The sequence below is a fragment of the Toxorhynchites rutilus genome, chromosome 3 (assembly GCF_029784135.1).
Source record: "Toxorhynchites rutilus septentrionalis strain SRP chromosome 3, ASM2978413v1, whole genome shotgun sequence".
NCBI lineage: Eukaryota > Metazoa > Arthropoda > Insecta > Diptera > Culicidae > Toxorhynchites > Toxorhynchites rutilus.
The window spans coordinates 274517288-274530107 of NC_073746.1; the positions used below are offsets into that span (position 1 = coordinate 274517288).

Consider the following 12820-nt stretch of genomic DNA (forward strand, 5'->3'; position numbering starts at 1 on the left):
CGACTTTATGAAGTAATTTCCGAATTTTTCCCGATGGATTTTGATTCCCAAACTTTTTCCGCATTTCCCGAATGGGTGGCCACCCTGCTACTGTGTAATGTACCATATGCAATGGTATAGAAGGAATATTCTAACGCCTAATATGGCAACTGTGCAATGCGCTATTTATACATACAACAAAAAAAAGTGACATGTACACGATTAAAAACCGGCAGCTAAAATGCTAATAAGCCTAAATAAATAAACTAATGGGATAAAAAAAATCTCTCGGTGAGTAATCCCATGGTCCCAATGAGCCTAAATTCGAGTGATTACAAGCTGAACTGCGAGGCTCTGGAAACATTTTCCAAAAATTGACTACTTGAATGGGCCTGCGAGCCTCACACAGGGGAGCTGCATGATTTTTAAGAAGCAGCCCAAATCGATTTAGTAGGGGTGACTCACGGGATTCAAGATTTATTTTGACAAACGAGATTTTTGTGTGGCCACCTACCTAATATTCCTACGATGCAGACACCACACAGCGAGAAAAGGCTTAAATTGTAATACACATGAGCATAAAAATGCAAAATACTCAATTTTCCAAAAGCGCAATTTCCGTTAATTTGAATGTTACCTAACCACAGATAGAGGCTGCAATATGCATTTGTAATGCAACGTAAACAAACAAGGGTGGCAAATTGTACTCATGAATTATAAATCCAACACCAAACTTTTCGATATGATTCTCGATCCTGTTGAACAGATTATTTTTAATGTTGCCCACGACATTGTCTATGTGAATGAAGAAACCAATTTATCAAAAATCAGCTGCTGCTCTAAACACCAAATCAACCACCTAGTAACCAACCGACCATTCAACGTATTCTCGGCGGTGCAAACATGCATCAGCAGTAGCATACGCAGCAACAAAACAACAACACAACACCCCGAGCAAATGTTGCGAATTCTTTCGGCACGTTCCAATTAGTTTTCGGCAAGATCGTGCTGTGTACCGTTGTTGTTGTTGTTGTCAATCTTCTAGCTACTTTTGTTGTTGCTGTTTTGAAAAATCAAAACTTAACACCCATACGGGCATCGGAGACGCACAGCATACCAAACCGCACACGCACACAGCCACGCGAGCGAACAGTCGGGTCGGAGAAAAATCTCCCAGCCGCCCGAGAGCAGTGTGCCGTCGTCGTCTTTGACGGTATTGGTGTAATATCAAAATGGTGGACGTCATTTTTCCTCATTTCTTTCAGAGGTAACAGAGGCGGCAGTATCAGCAACAGCAACAGCAACAGCAGCAGGCAGCATCAGCACCAGAGTACCAGACAGTAAAATTCTTCTTCTTCCGGAGAATGAGGGAACTCCGATTGGAAGGGTGTGCGCTTGTGGTGCGGAGGGGTACAGGGAATAAAAATCTCGGGACAGCAATCGATTCCCGAGCATCCATTTCAGAGCGAATTACGATTGAAGAATATGTTCAAACATTTTGGGGGTTGGTGTTATGATGTCATAATTTGTGTGATGAAATTGCATTCCAAGATTACCCGTTGAGACGCAGCGCAGCGATGATTTAACAAGTCCGAGGCTGTTCTTCCGCAATCAGAACCATGTTTATCCGCACCGAAATCGCTTAATCCAGAGAGACAATATTATGGGCTTTTTATGGTGTCATTCACTTTCCAGCTGACTGATTATTTCTAACTTCACACATTCGATGGAAAGCATTCACTATTTTCACCGCAATATTAAACTTTTTTCTCTCTATTTTCCAATACGGTAAACATGCAAGCACTGCTTCCGATTTTCTGCTTTCTTGAGCCAACTTTCCGCAAAAACTTCACACACATCTGCTGCTATACACCATAGTGCACAGTGTTTTGATTTTTCTTGCACCTTTGCTTCGTAGAGTATATTTCACCAGGCTTTTGTTTTCGTATTGCACCCGGATGGAAAATTCGTGCTAAAGGCAGCCACCAAAAAGTACACGCAGGAAAAAAAACCCAACCAAACGAACCGCGACACGGCGGCAGTAAAACTTTTCTCTCTTTTTAATCAAATAATGCAATTAAAAACCGTCAGTCACACACCCGATCGCGCCCGTAAAGTGTGAGATTCTTCCGCCAAGTGGGAAACCGCAAGCATGGAGGACGAAGAAAAGTACACACCATTTCCATCCGCTATACCTTTGTGGAATATACAAAATATGCCAGCCAGAGAGCGTTAAAAAATAAAAATTTCATAGATGTCGATGGAAATGCGCTCACTCGCAACTGTAAACACTAATATACTGAAACGGTTAGCACCAAAAATCTGTCTGCGAGGCAAGCGCGCTGTCAAAACACACGCACACAGCCATCCCAACGCAAAGGGAGTTACACATCGAGAGTGCGACCTCTTACACAAGTAGCGCCAGCACAGAGTCCAGGCCAGAGTCGCAATCGGAGGAGTGTGTGATGATTCGGTTCGGTCTGTCTGCCTGACAGCAAAGCACAGAACTGTCAATCGCAAACACGCACACACCTGCGCACAGGGAAGGCCCGTGTTTCGCTGGTGTTAGTGTGTACTTTCGCAACATCGACATCCGATGGTGTGGTGTCGGCGATGACGATGATTGCACGACGATGACGATGACGAACTGGTAGTGATTGTGTCCGTCGCTCGCTTCGGGACAATGATGACGGCACACGAGAACCGACGAAATGAAGAGTCTATTCACCTTTCCGTCTGGCGCTCGGCAGTGTTGGCAAGAAGCGCAACCAATCCCACGTGTTGAGCACGGAATGTTTTGCTTGCCGAAAATTATCGGTGATTAGTTGACGAGCGAGCAGGTTGTAACGAATCGCGTATAGAAGGGAAGGCGCATTTTCGACGTAGGACTACGACTTTGAGTGTGCAATTCGGAAAACATGTAAAGTTTTTATGAAATGATTTTGACATTTATAACTCTTTCAGCTACGAACGGATTTTGATGGTTTATATACCTTATCATTCAGAACTTTCAATAGATTGTTTTGATACGCTATACACTACTATTATTCAGTCCACTATTCTTCAATAATTTAACAATTTGAATTGACGAAATGTTCTCATTTTTAAATGCGTCGCCAAAGACGAGCACCTAACATAACATAACATAATATAATCGGTGTTAAGTCAGAGCGGATTAAGTAACAAAATAAGAAAAAAATTAGTTAATAGTAGCAAATAATCGAAAATTCCTTAACCTACATTCTACATTTATCAGATCACACTAACGTTACGAATATAAGATATCTAAAACAAACGTAATGGTTTGACGGGAATATGACATAAATCCATTTTGAATTATCAGCATAAACTGATTATACACTGCGTTTCATAACTATAGAATCACTCCATTTTTCCGAGTTTCCAGAGATATGTAAGAAGTCGGTTGAATTGAAGTATATAGTGTAGAATATAATAACTATCTTCATTTATTAGACTGGCCATTTGAGCTATATTGTTGTGTGCAGGCGTGAAGCATTCGAAAAACTGTTTCATAACTATAGAACCAGAAGGAAAAACTCTCACTCCTTTACGAAATTAACGTCAATTTCACATGAATTATAATAATTCGGGGTAGTTTCGATCAAGCTATGCTACGTTATAGTGTGTATCACGTTCTACGCAGAGGATACACCTCGTTTAAGCTATTGAAATCACTCATACTGCTTGAAAGCTGCTTCTACTATTCGTACAATCACTCTTCATAAGTTTTTGACAGGGTTTGGGTTTGATAGGCAAGCTGATTAGTCCAGAAACTGAAGCCACTATTCTTTAAACCATGCCATGACCTTCTGGATTCTATGAATTGATGCCAAATTACTCAATTATCACATTGTTTTTGATGCAAAAATAGCAGTAATAATTCTGAAGTATTTCGCTGTATTTCTGACTGTTCATTCGTGTTGATGGTGCGATATCTAAACCAGGCCTTTTTGAGAAAATTCTCCGCAAACCATAAAAATTCCATCTCCAATCCTGCGGGTCCAAAAATTAATGTGGAAGCCAAATGGGTTTCACTATTTCAGGAAAACTTCTCTGATAAAAAAAACTCAACTTGAATAGTATTTCTTCATACTGGAAGGACTTACGGAACGTGTCATGTAATTTTTCAACTTGTAACTTTGCAGGCGGCAGTTTGATGGTTTGAGGAGAATTTTCTCAAAATGGCCTGGTTTAGATAGCTTACCATCAACACGAATTAACAGTCAGAAGTGCAGCGAAGTACTTCAGAATCATTTACTGCTGTTTTTGCATCAAAAACAATTTGAACTGGGTAATTTGGCATCAACTTATAAAATCCGGAAAGTCATGGCATAGACGTAGAAAATAATATTTTCAACAGGATTTTTTTCTTCAAATGGCAGCCATTTCATCAAAAAACATGTTTTTGATTTGTCCGAGGTTTATGCGATAGCGGCATCTTTACTAATTTAGAATCTGCTCGATTTTCTTGTTTTCAGATAACCAGAAATAATAATAACAAATAATGATATATGGGATACTAAGAATATTTTTTGTTTTATTTACTCGGAGCTTGAATAACCGACCTAAAGCATTGTTCGTATACGGTTTTGTAGTTCGTGTTAGAAAAACACATAGCTCCTAACCAACTGAACGAAATGGTATGATAAACACTTCATTCGAAAGATAAAATGTCTACGCGTTATATACTTGTTACTTTTTGATCCAAACACTTGTTTCAATAGCCTTAAAATTGCTTTCAAAACAAGCTATTGAAATCACCAATTGGTATATAAGCGAGCGCCGCTCGAAAATCCACTCAGGCAGGGACGAATGACCTTTGGGTTAAAGTCCCTTCAAAAACAAGAACCGAACCGAAATCCACTCAGTTATAATTGAACAGCGATTGGAGCATGTTGTCGCTGTTGTGGTGAAGCTAACTTCGTTCATCATGAAAGCGCTGATGAACGGTGTGACCAAGAGCCTGTTGTGCATCTTCGGCCAGAGAGAGAGAGTGGAGGAGGGGAATGATGCCACTGACCAAGAAAGTAACTGCATCGCAAATTGGTTCCGCTTAAGGCATTAGAGCAGCCAACGCTTTTCGTTTGGCGGTTATCCAGCATCGTGAAGAATCCGGAAAGATGTCATCGTTGCTGCAAAATAATCTACCAGTTCCCCTTGGAATTGAAAAAGACATTCAAGCGAAAGAGTTCATTTTAATGTTTTCATTTCATATAATAGTGCGACCAAATACATTTTGTTTTGTGATTTTTCAATCAAGTGCAATTAACAGGAAAGCTTCTGAAGATTATTCTTCCCCATCAGTAGAATATTTTCGTATCCAATATTGGATGCGTAAAACCTTGTGCCTCCAACGTAACGCTTTCGTTTTCGAAGTCCCCCAAATGTTCATTTATTCATCCATTCAGAATGGATTTAGATTCAACTTCAAACAAATGATCACTAAATCAACGATAGTCCTACGTCAACCTTGCGGTTATACCACAGGATTGTGTCACATTTACCTGAAACCTACTCACCCGAAAGACAGTTTCCTGAAAGACATTCACCCGAATTCCACTCACCCGAATGTAACAAATATCCGAATGTGACAGCTACCCGAATGTAACATCTACTCAAATTGACACATACTCGAATGCGACATTTACCCGAATGCAGCTATTACCCGAATGTAACGGTTACCCGACTGTAACATTTACCCGAATGTAACATCTACCCGATTGCGAGACTAACCCGAAAGAAGGATATATTCGAATAATACGCAAATTTTATTATTAGGAGTATATGTATATTTATTTCTGATGAGTGTTATACAAAGATCATATTTGTCTTGTACGTTCATTTCCATCCAAAAAGTTCGTATTTTTGGTGGGTTGTTCTATATGAAAAATAAAGGCGTTGGATAAAATCCTTTTCAAAATAATAAAAAGTGAAAGGTCACAGTTATATGACGTATTATGAAATTTCACTTAAAAGAAAGCTGACAATTTTGGTACATACGTATTATGGTACTGAAGAGTAATTTCTATTATGAATTTATTTTTCGTAATAAATTTATTCTGAGATCACTGTAAAGGGGGCAAAGTCCCCATCTAACGAGGATAAGGAACCGAGGCGGCCTCAAGCCGACAAGGTGATACAATCTGAGTTGACCGCCGACCGTAATGCACCAGGTAAACGTATGTATACCTAACTGAAGGATCGTCTCCTATGTTTCAAACAAATCGGACAATCGGTGGAACACAGGTTTGCTTGCGAGAGGCCGCCGTTTCCGACGGCGGGTCGGTGGCCGACTCGGATTGCATCACCTTGTCGGCTTGAGGCCTTATCCTCGTTAATTGGGGACTTCGCTCTTATTTCGTTGACCTCAGAATAAATTTCATCACGAAATAATAAATTCATGATAGAAACTGCGCTGTGGTGGTAAATACGTGAGTACCATTTTTTGACGTAGAACTACGTCTTTCATTAAGGGTGCCAAATCAGAAAACAGGTCACGTTTTCATGAAATAAAGTTAACGTTAATAGCTATTTTTGCGGCGAACGGATTTTGACGATTTACGTACCAAACGAATCGGAAATTCCGTAAGATTTGTTTAATATGCTATACATTAGAATCCCCTGGTTTGTAAATGGTTAAAATTCATGAAAACTTTAAGCGTTTCCATTTTCCCATACATTTGTTCTGTTCATTTGTGTGCTTTCCCGAACAGAGCTGTCAATAACGAGCAACTTATCGACGACCAACGGAGGGGAAATCGTAGGATTCAAAGTCTCCGTGAACAAAGGAAAAGTAGAAGAATGAAGGGGAATACTTGCCTAGAGTATAAACAGTGGATCTCACCGAGGCAACCTTTCATTCGGCATCGGACTGTTGAGCAATCCAGTTCACTTTGCTTTCGCTGCGCTTCGATCTAAGATTGGACCCCACCAGTGGTAATCCGACTTGGATATCGTCGTTTGGTTTTTCTGTTCGTTTTCGTTATTTGTATCGTGTGTTTTTATTTCCGCGTCATAAGTTGGACGTTTCGCGTAGTGTGTGATGAGCAAGAAGAAGAGGAAGGCAAAAAATTGTAACGGGTTGTATCTAGGACACGACAGCATATTTTCCACGTAGAACTACGCAATTAGATTATGCAATCCACTTGTTTACCACTTATATATATTATTTTATAGATTATTTTAGAATGCATCTAAATTTTTGTAATAGATTATGTTCTTCGTTACAAATAAATTTGATGAACGTCCTTTCACGTTTGATATGATGCCTAGGACTACCAAAATTTGTGAACGGAAGAATTGTCAAACGATCATTGTATTTACATTTCCAACTGAAATTATTGCACATCTCGTGTTTACGTAGTTCTCGAACCGCGAAAGTTCATTCACCTCTAGTATCTGAAATGACTATTTTCCCAGGCTTCTCAGTTTAAAAGTACGTTTTAGAGAAACATATTCCGGTCTGCACAACGACAAGCGAGTACAAAAGTACTCGACACCAAAAATACTCCCGACTTGCATGTATTTGACAAAGCGGATTCCCCCAGGCACATTGCTTTTGAAGTTCGTGTTAGGGAAACACAGCTCGGTGGGAACAAAAATACTCCCGACTTGCATGTATATTTGCGAAGCGGATTTCCACAGGTACATCGATTTTGAAGTCTGTGTTGGGGAAACGTTAAATCGGGCCAATCAAAACTTGGCAGTTAGGGCGTTTAGATAACGCTTGACATTTTACAGTTATTCAATTGTTCGTCTCATGAAAAATAACATTTGAGTAATTGTGATAGACGCGTAGAAATATTTCTTATCAATTGGTGCACATATCTTTCCGATCCACTACGAAATGTTCGAGTTATAAGCATTCGAAATACGGATAGGGTTAGCACCCAAATCGGCAGAACAAATGTATGGGAAAAAGGAAATTCTTCCGGTTTTCATGAATTTAAACCGTTTAGAGGTTAGCGAATTGTAATGTATAGCATACCAAACAAAGAGGATTTCCGATTCGATTGGTATGCAAATCATGAGAATTCGTTCACAGTGAAAAAAGTTATCAACGTTAACTTTATTTCATAAAAACGTGTCCTGTTTTCTGATTTGGCACCCTTCCTGAAAGACGTAGTTCTACGTCAAAAACGAACGCATTTCCAGGGGCAATAAAATTTCGAGGCAAGCGTCATCTAATGATGCACACAATGTTGGTGCAGTGAAAAGCGCTCGCACTGAACCGAGCCTTCGTAAGTGTGGCACCGCATCGAACAACAGCGAAGTAGGCGATTTCGGCGCGTCGGTCGAAAATGTAAACGCCGTTACCCAGGCAGCAACCAGAATCAAGCTCCCCCCGCTGGTAGTTAAGGCGAACGCTCTTGACTAACTCATCAGCGAATTCGCATCGATGGAAGTTACAGCAGAGTACAAGCAGTGTGTCATAATTCCGTCTTTTTCCAAGCAGTTAACATTGTTTGTTTTCCGTCATCATAAGGGCTTCGTTGGTGCCTTTGAGAATGCATCAATGCATTAAACTGACGTTATGGCGAAGCATGCGTTGAGCTTGTGCGCCAAAAAAATATTTGGGGAATACCATGCATCTTGAATGTCTTACTGCAATGTTATAAGTTATTTGGGTTCGCGTGCCAGTCGCAAAACTGCCTTCAACTAGGATTGCATTTGCACTAATATTGATCATAATGAAGCATTGCTACTGTTTTCGAGGTTGTTATTAACAAAAAAGAGTTTATTTCGCTTGTTTAGTCACCAAGAAAGTAAATGTCGTTCTGGAATTTTGTATGTGATTAGGTTTCGCTTGCCAGTCGCAAAACTTCCTCCACTAAGGGTGACAGCTGCGCTTCTCTCGAGCATGAGAAAGTAATGCAACTTTTTTCGAGGCCAGTAATATTAACAGAAGCGTTTCTTTTGAGAATAGCGCAAAATGATGAGAAGTGTTTATATTACTAGTAGTTTCAAGCCACCAATGTATGGCTCTGTATGCATGCTATGGCGAACGCTTGTTTGGCGCTTGATTTACGTTGTACGAACGATGCCTAGAGGTGCGATTCCTTTGAGGCAATACTAAATAACATGTAGCAAGATATTTGATATTTGCAAGTGTTGTCATTGTTGTTGTTTCCATGCGGTGCCAAAGATATATTGATGTAGTTATGAGATGTGGAATAATGGTGCTGGTGCAACATGTATATAATCGACTGTAGCCGAGTCTATGTCAATTGCGAAAAAGGCCACCGGAAATAAATTGCGACATACGATCACCTAGTGTATTGTTTTGCGAGGGCAAGAATGAATCATCAATCAATTATCGTCAACTTTCAGAGATTATTCTACTAAGCAGTTGTTTCTAAAATTTCACAGCATTTTAGAATAATATCCGAAGGTATAAATAAGCGACTTATTTAAAATAGCAGCGTAGTTCTACGTCAACAATGCGGTCGTATCTTGGACACAACCTCCTATAATTTTTTCTTTTTTCAATTCTTTTCACATTGTCATGGCATGCTTTATATTTTTATGTTACAATTATCTGCTTAATTTTCGAAATATTCCACAACCAATGCTCATTTTTGAATGATCTCAGGACCTTAAACATCAATACGGAAAAGAAAGAAGACTGTATGTTAATTGTGCCTACACTAATTTTAAAAAATGACACCCCGTTGTCTTCAAAATAATTTTTTAATTTCCTCATTACAATTTCTCATTTCACTTCGTAATTTTGTTGCTTTTTCATGCTGTTTTGGTTCAATCTTATTCTTCAATAGGAGATTTGACGAAACTCATAATCTGATTTGTCGGAAACTTTCCTTCTCATTCGGGTAAACATTCCATTCGGGTAAGTGTTTCAATCGGGTAATTGTCGCATTCGAGTATTCGTTATGTTCGGGTATTTGATGCATAAGGGTAAATGTCCATTCGGGTATTTGTCGCATTCGGGTAAATGTCCATTTGGGTATGTGTTGCATTCGGGTATTTGTTACATTCGGGTGAATGTCATTCGGGTAAATGTGTTTCGGGTAAACGTGTTTCGGGTGAATGGTACACAACCATACCACAGATATAACTCACTTCCTGTTTTTTATATTATAGACGTTTTAAACATGGAAGTTCATCCGCCTCTAGTCATGCCGGTTTCCCCAGTTTCCTTGAAGTCCGTATTGGGGAAACACATTCCGGTCTGCACAATCGCAAGCAAGTACGAAAGTACCCGCAGCTTGTATGTATTTGCAATGTCGGTTCCCCCAAGCTCCATGGTTTTGAAGTCCATGTTGGGGAAATCGTATTTCGCTGTTACTCTGGTTATTCTTTTATATTTCTTGAATATTTCCTATCAATTGATGCAAACCTCTTTGCGATCTAGAGTTATAAGCATTGAAAATCTCTTATTTTTTTCCTATATGTTCAACGTTTAAATTTTAATTTTACCCTTCATATACTCCTGCTAGACGTTTTCCTACGGCAAAAAATTGCTGCACTTAGTGCAATGAGCAGCCACAGGTATTACAAGAACCTCAAAAGGACTATAGAAAATGCACCGTTAGGCGAACCACTCCAGGAGGCTGAAAGCCTCTTAAATAAGGATTAAAAAAATGCACTGTTCGGAGCGATTTATGGGCTGACGGACTCATTGATCCGTATTTTTGCGAAATGAAGATCGCAACCACGTTACTGTCATTTTTTTTTGTTTTTTTCTATATTATAGTGACTTTCAACACTTTTGGCTGGTTCGTCACTTCTACCTTCCTTTCCGGAAGAACGTCGAGAGTGAGGATTGAACTCGTGACCTTCAGCGTAAGAGTTATGGATGTTACCATTACGCCAGATCGTCTCCACGGTTACTATCAATGAAATCCACTATCGGTCTACGATAACGGTTTTTTGGCCTAAAAGCAAACATTGGATCAGGTCGATATGTGACTTCAACAAGACGTCGCTACTTGCCACACACCACGCTAAGCATTGGAACAATTCATCTCTCTTTTCGGACCTGTAAGATGGATGCATGGATCGTTCGATTTGGCACATCTGGATTACTTTTTGGGGGTTATCTAATATTCTCTCGTTGTGATAATCGTCGAAATGTTTGAAAATGTAGCGCACAATCGGACCTTTCGCATGAACCACCTCAAGCACAGTCGCGGCCAATAATTACACAAGATTATCTCCAAAAAGTAAATGAAACACGCAAATTCATTTTGAAAAAATACCAGGATGTCTGTGGACCCGAATTGGATGTGTTTTATAAACATTATATATTTTGATGTGTCGATGTGTTTTATTAAACATTATCAAACTTTCAGGTAATTTATTAATGCCTCGCAAAAAAAGTATTGTTATATGAACACAAATCAGCCAACGAGGCATTTTCGTAAGAATTGTAGAGCTGTTCAGCTAGAGCGTGTTCCATCGAAGATAACAAATAGTAATCGAAAGGAGCTAAATCTCCTGCATAAGTAACATGCGTTATGTTGATCCCAACTGGATAGCTAGTAGATTTGTTTTCTTTGTTGTCTGTCGACCAAGGCATTTCCATCCTCCCAACCTTAAGGATTTTCCTCATTGGTCGACATTAAATTGTTCTGCCAGTTATTTTGAGTTTGGCTATCTACTTCATCCACTTGTTGTCTAAACATTTCCCGAGAGCTTAAGCTCTCGTAAGCTTTTTGAGTTTACAGCAAACAAAAAGGTTACAGGGGTTATATCTAGAAAACGACCGCATATTTTCGACGTAGAACTACGCAACTATATTATGCAGTCCACTTGTTTACCACTACGAATATAATTTTTTAGAATGCATCGAATTTTTTGTAATAAATTATGTTCTTCGTTACAAATAAATTTTATGAACGTCCTTTTACGTTTGATATTATGCCTAGGACTACCAAAATATGTGAACGTAAGAATTGTCAAACGATCATTGTATTTTACATTTTCCTCTGAAATTATTGCACATCTCATGTTTACGTAGTTCTCGATCCGCGAAAGTTTATTCACCTCTGTATCTAAAATGACGAAATGACGTTTTAGAGAAACATATTCCGGTCTGCACAACGACAAGCGAGTACAAAAGTACTCAACACCAACAAAAACCCCCGATTTGCATGTTTTTGCAAAGCAAATTCCCCCAGACACATTAATTTTGAAGTCCGTGTTAGGGAAGCACAGCTCGGTGGGAACAAAAATACCCCCGACTTGCATGTGTATTTGCAAAGCGGATTCTCCCAGGCCCATTGATTTTGAAGTCCGTGTTAGGGAAACACAGCTCGGTGGGAACAAAAATATCCCCGACTTGCATTTATATTTGCAAAGCAGATTTCCACGGGTACATCGGGAAACCGTAAATCGGGCCAATCAAAACTTGGCAGTTAGGGCGTTTAGATAACGCTTGACATTTTACAGTTATTCAATTGTTCATCCCATGAAAAATAACATTTAGTTGTGATAGACGCGTAAAATATTTCCTATCAATTGATGCAAACATCTTTCCGATCGGTTAAGAAATGTTCGAGTTATAAGCATTCGAAGTAAGGGCAGGGTTAGCACACAAATCGGCAGAACAAATGTATGGGGAAAAAGGAAGTTCTTCCAGTTTTCATGAATTTAAACCGTTTAGAGATTAGCGAATTGTAATGTATAGCATATCAAACAAATCTTAGAGAATTTCCGATTCGATTGGTATGCAAATCATGAGAATTCGTTCACAGTGAAAATAGACCTGTTTTTTGATTTGGCACCCTTCCTGAAAGACGTAATTCTACGTCAAAAAATAAAGATATCCACGGATCATAGTTCGTTGGCACACTATGTT

The 12820-nt window shown here is 39.4% G+C and overlaps 1 protein-coding gene across 2 annotated transcripts in view; it reads right to left on the reverse strand.

The window, feature by feature from the left end:
• LOC129774676 (serine/threonine-protein kinase minibrain) overlaps positions 1-12820 on the reverse strand; it is a 142483-nt gene that overhangs the window by 127677 nt on the left and 1986 nt on the right. The window contains exon 1 of one of the 2 annotated variants that reach the window (XM_055778515.1): positions 1536-2266. The exons of the other annotated variant lie outside the window; for it this stretch is intronic. The gene's annotated coding sequence lies outside the window, so the exon portion shown is untranslated. Of the gene's footprint in view, positions 1-1535; positions 2267-12820 lie in introns of those variants that run through there. 2 annotated transcript variants of the gene reach the window in all.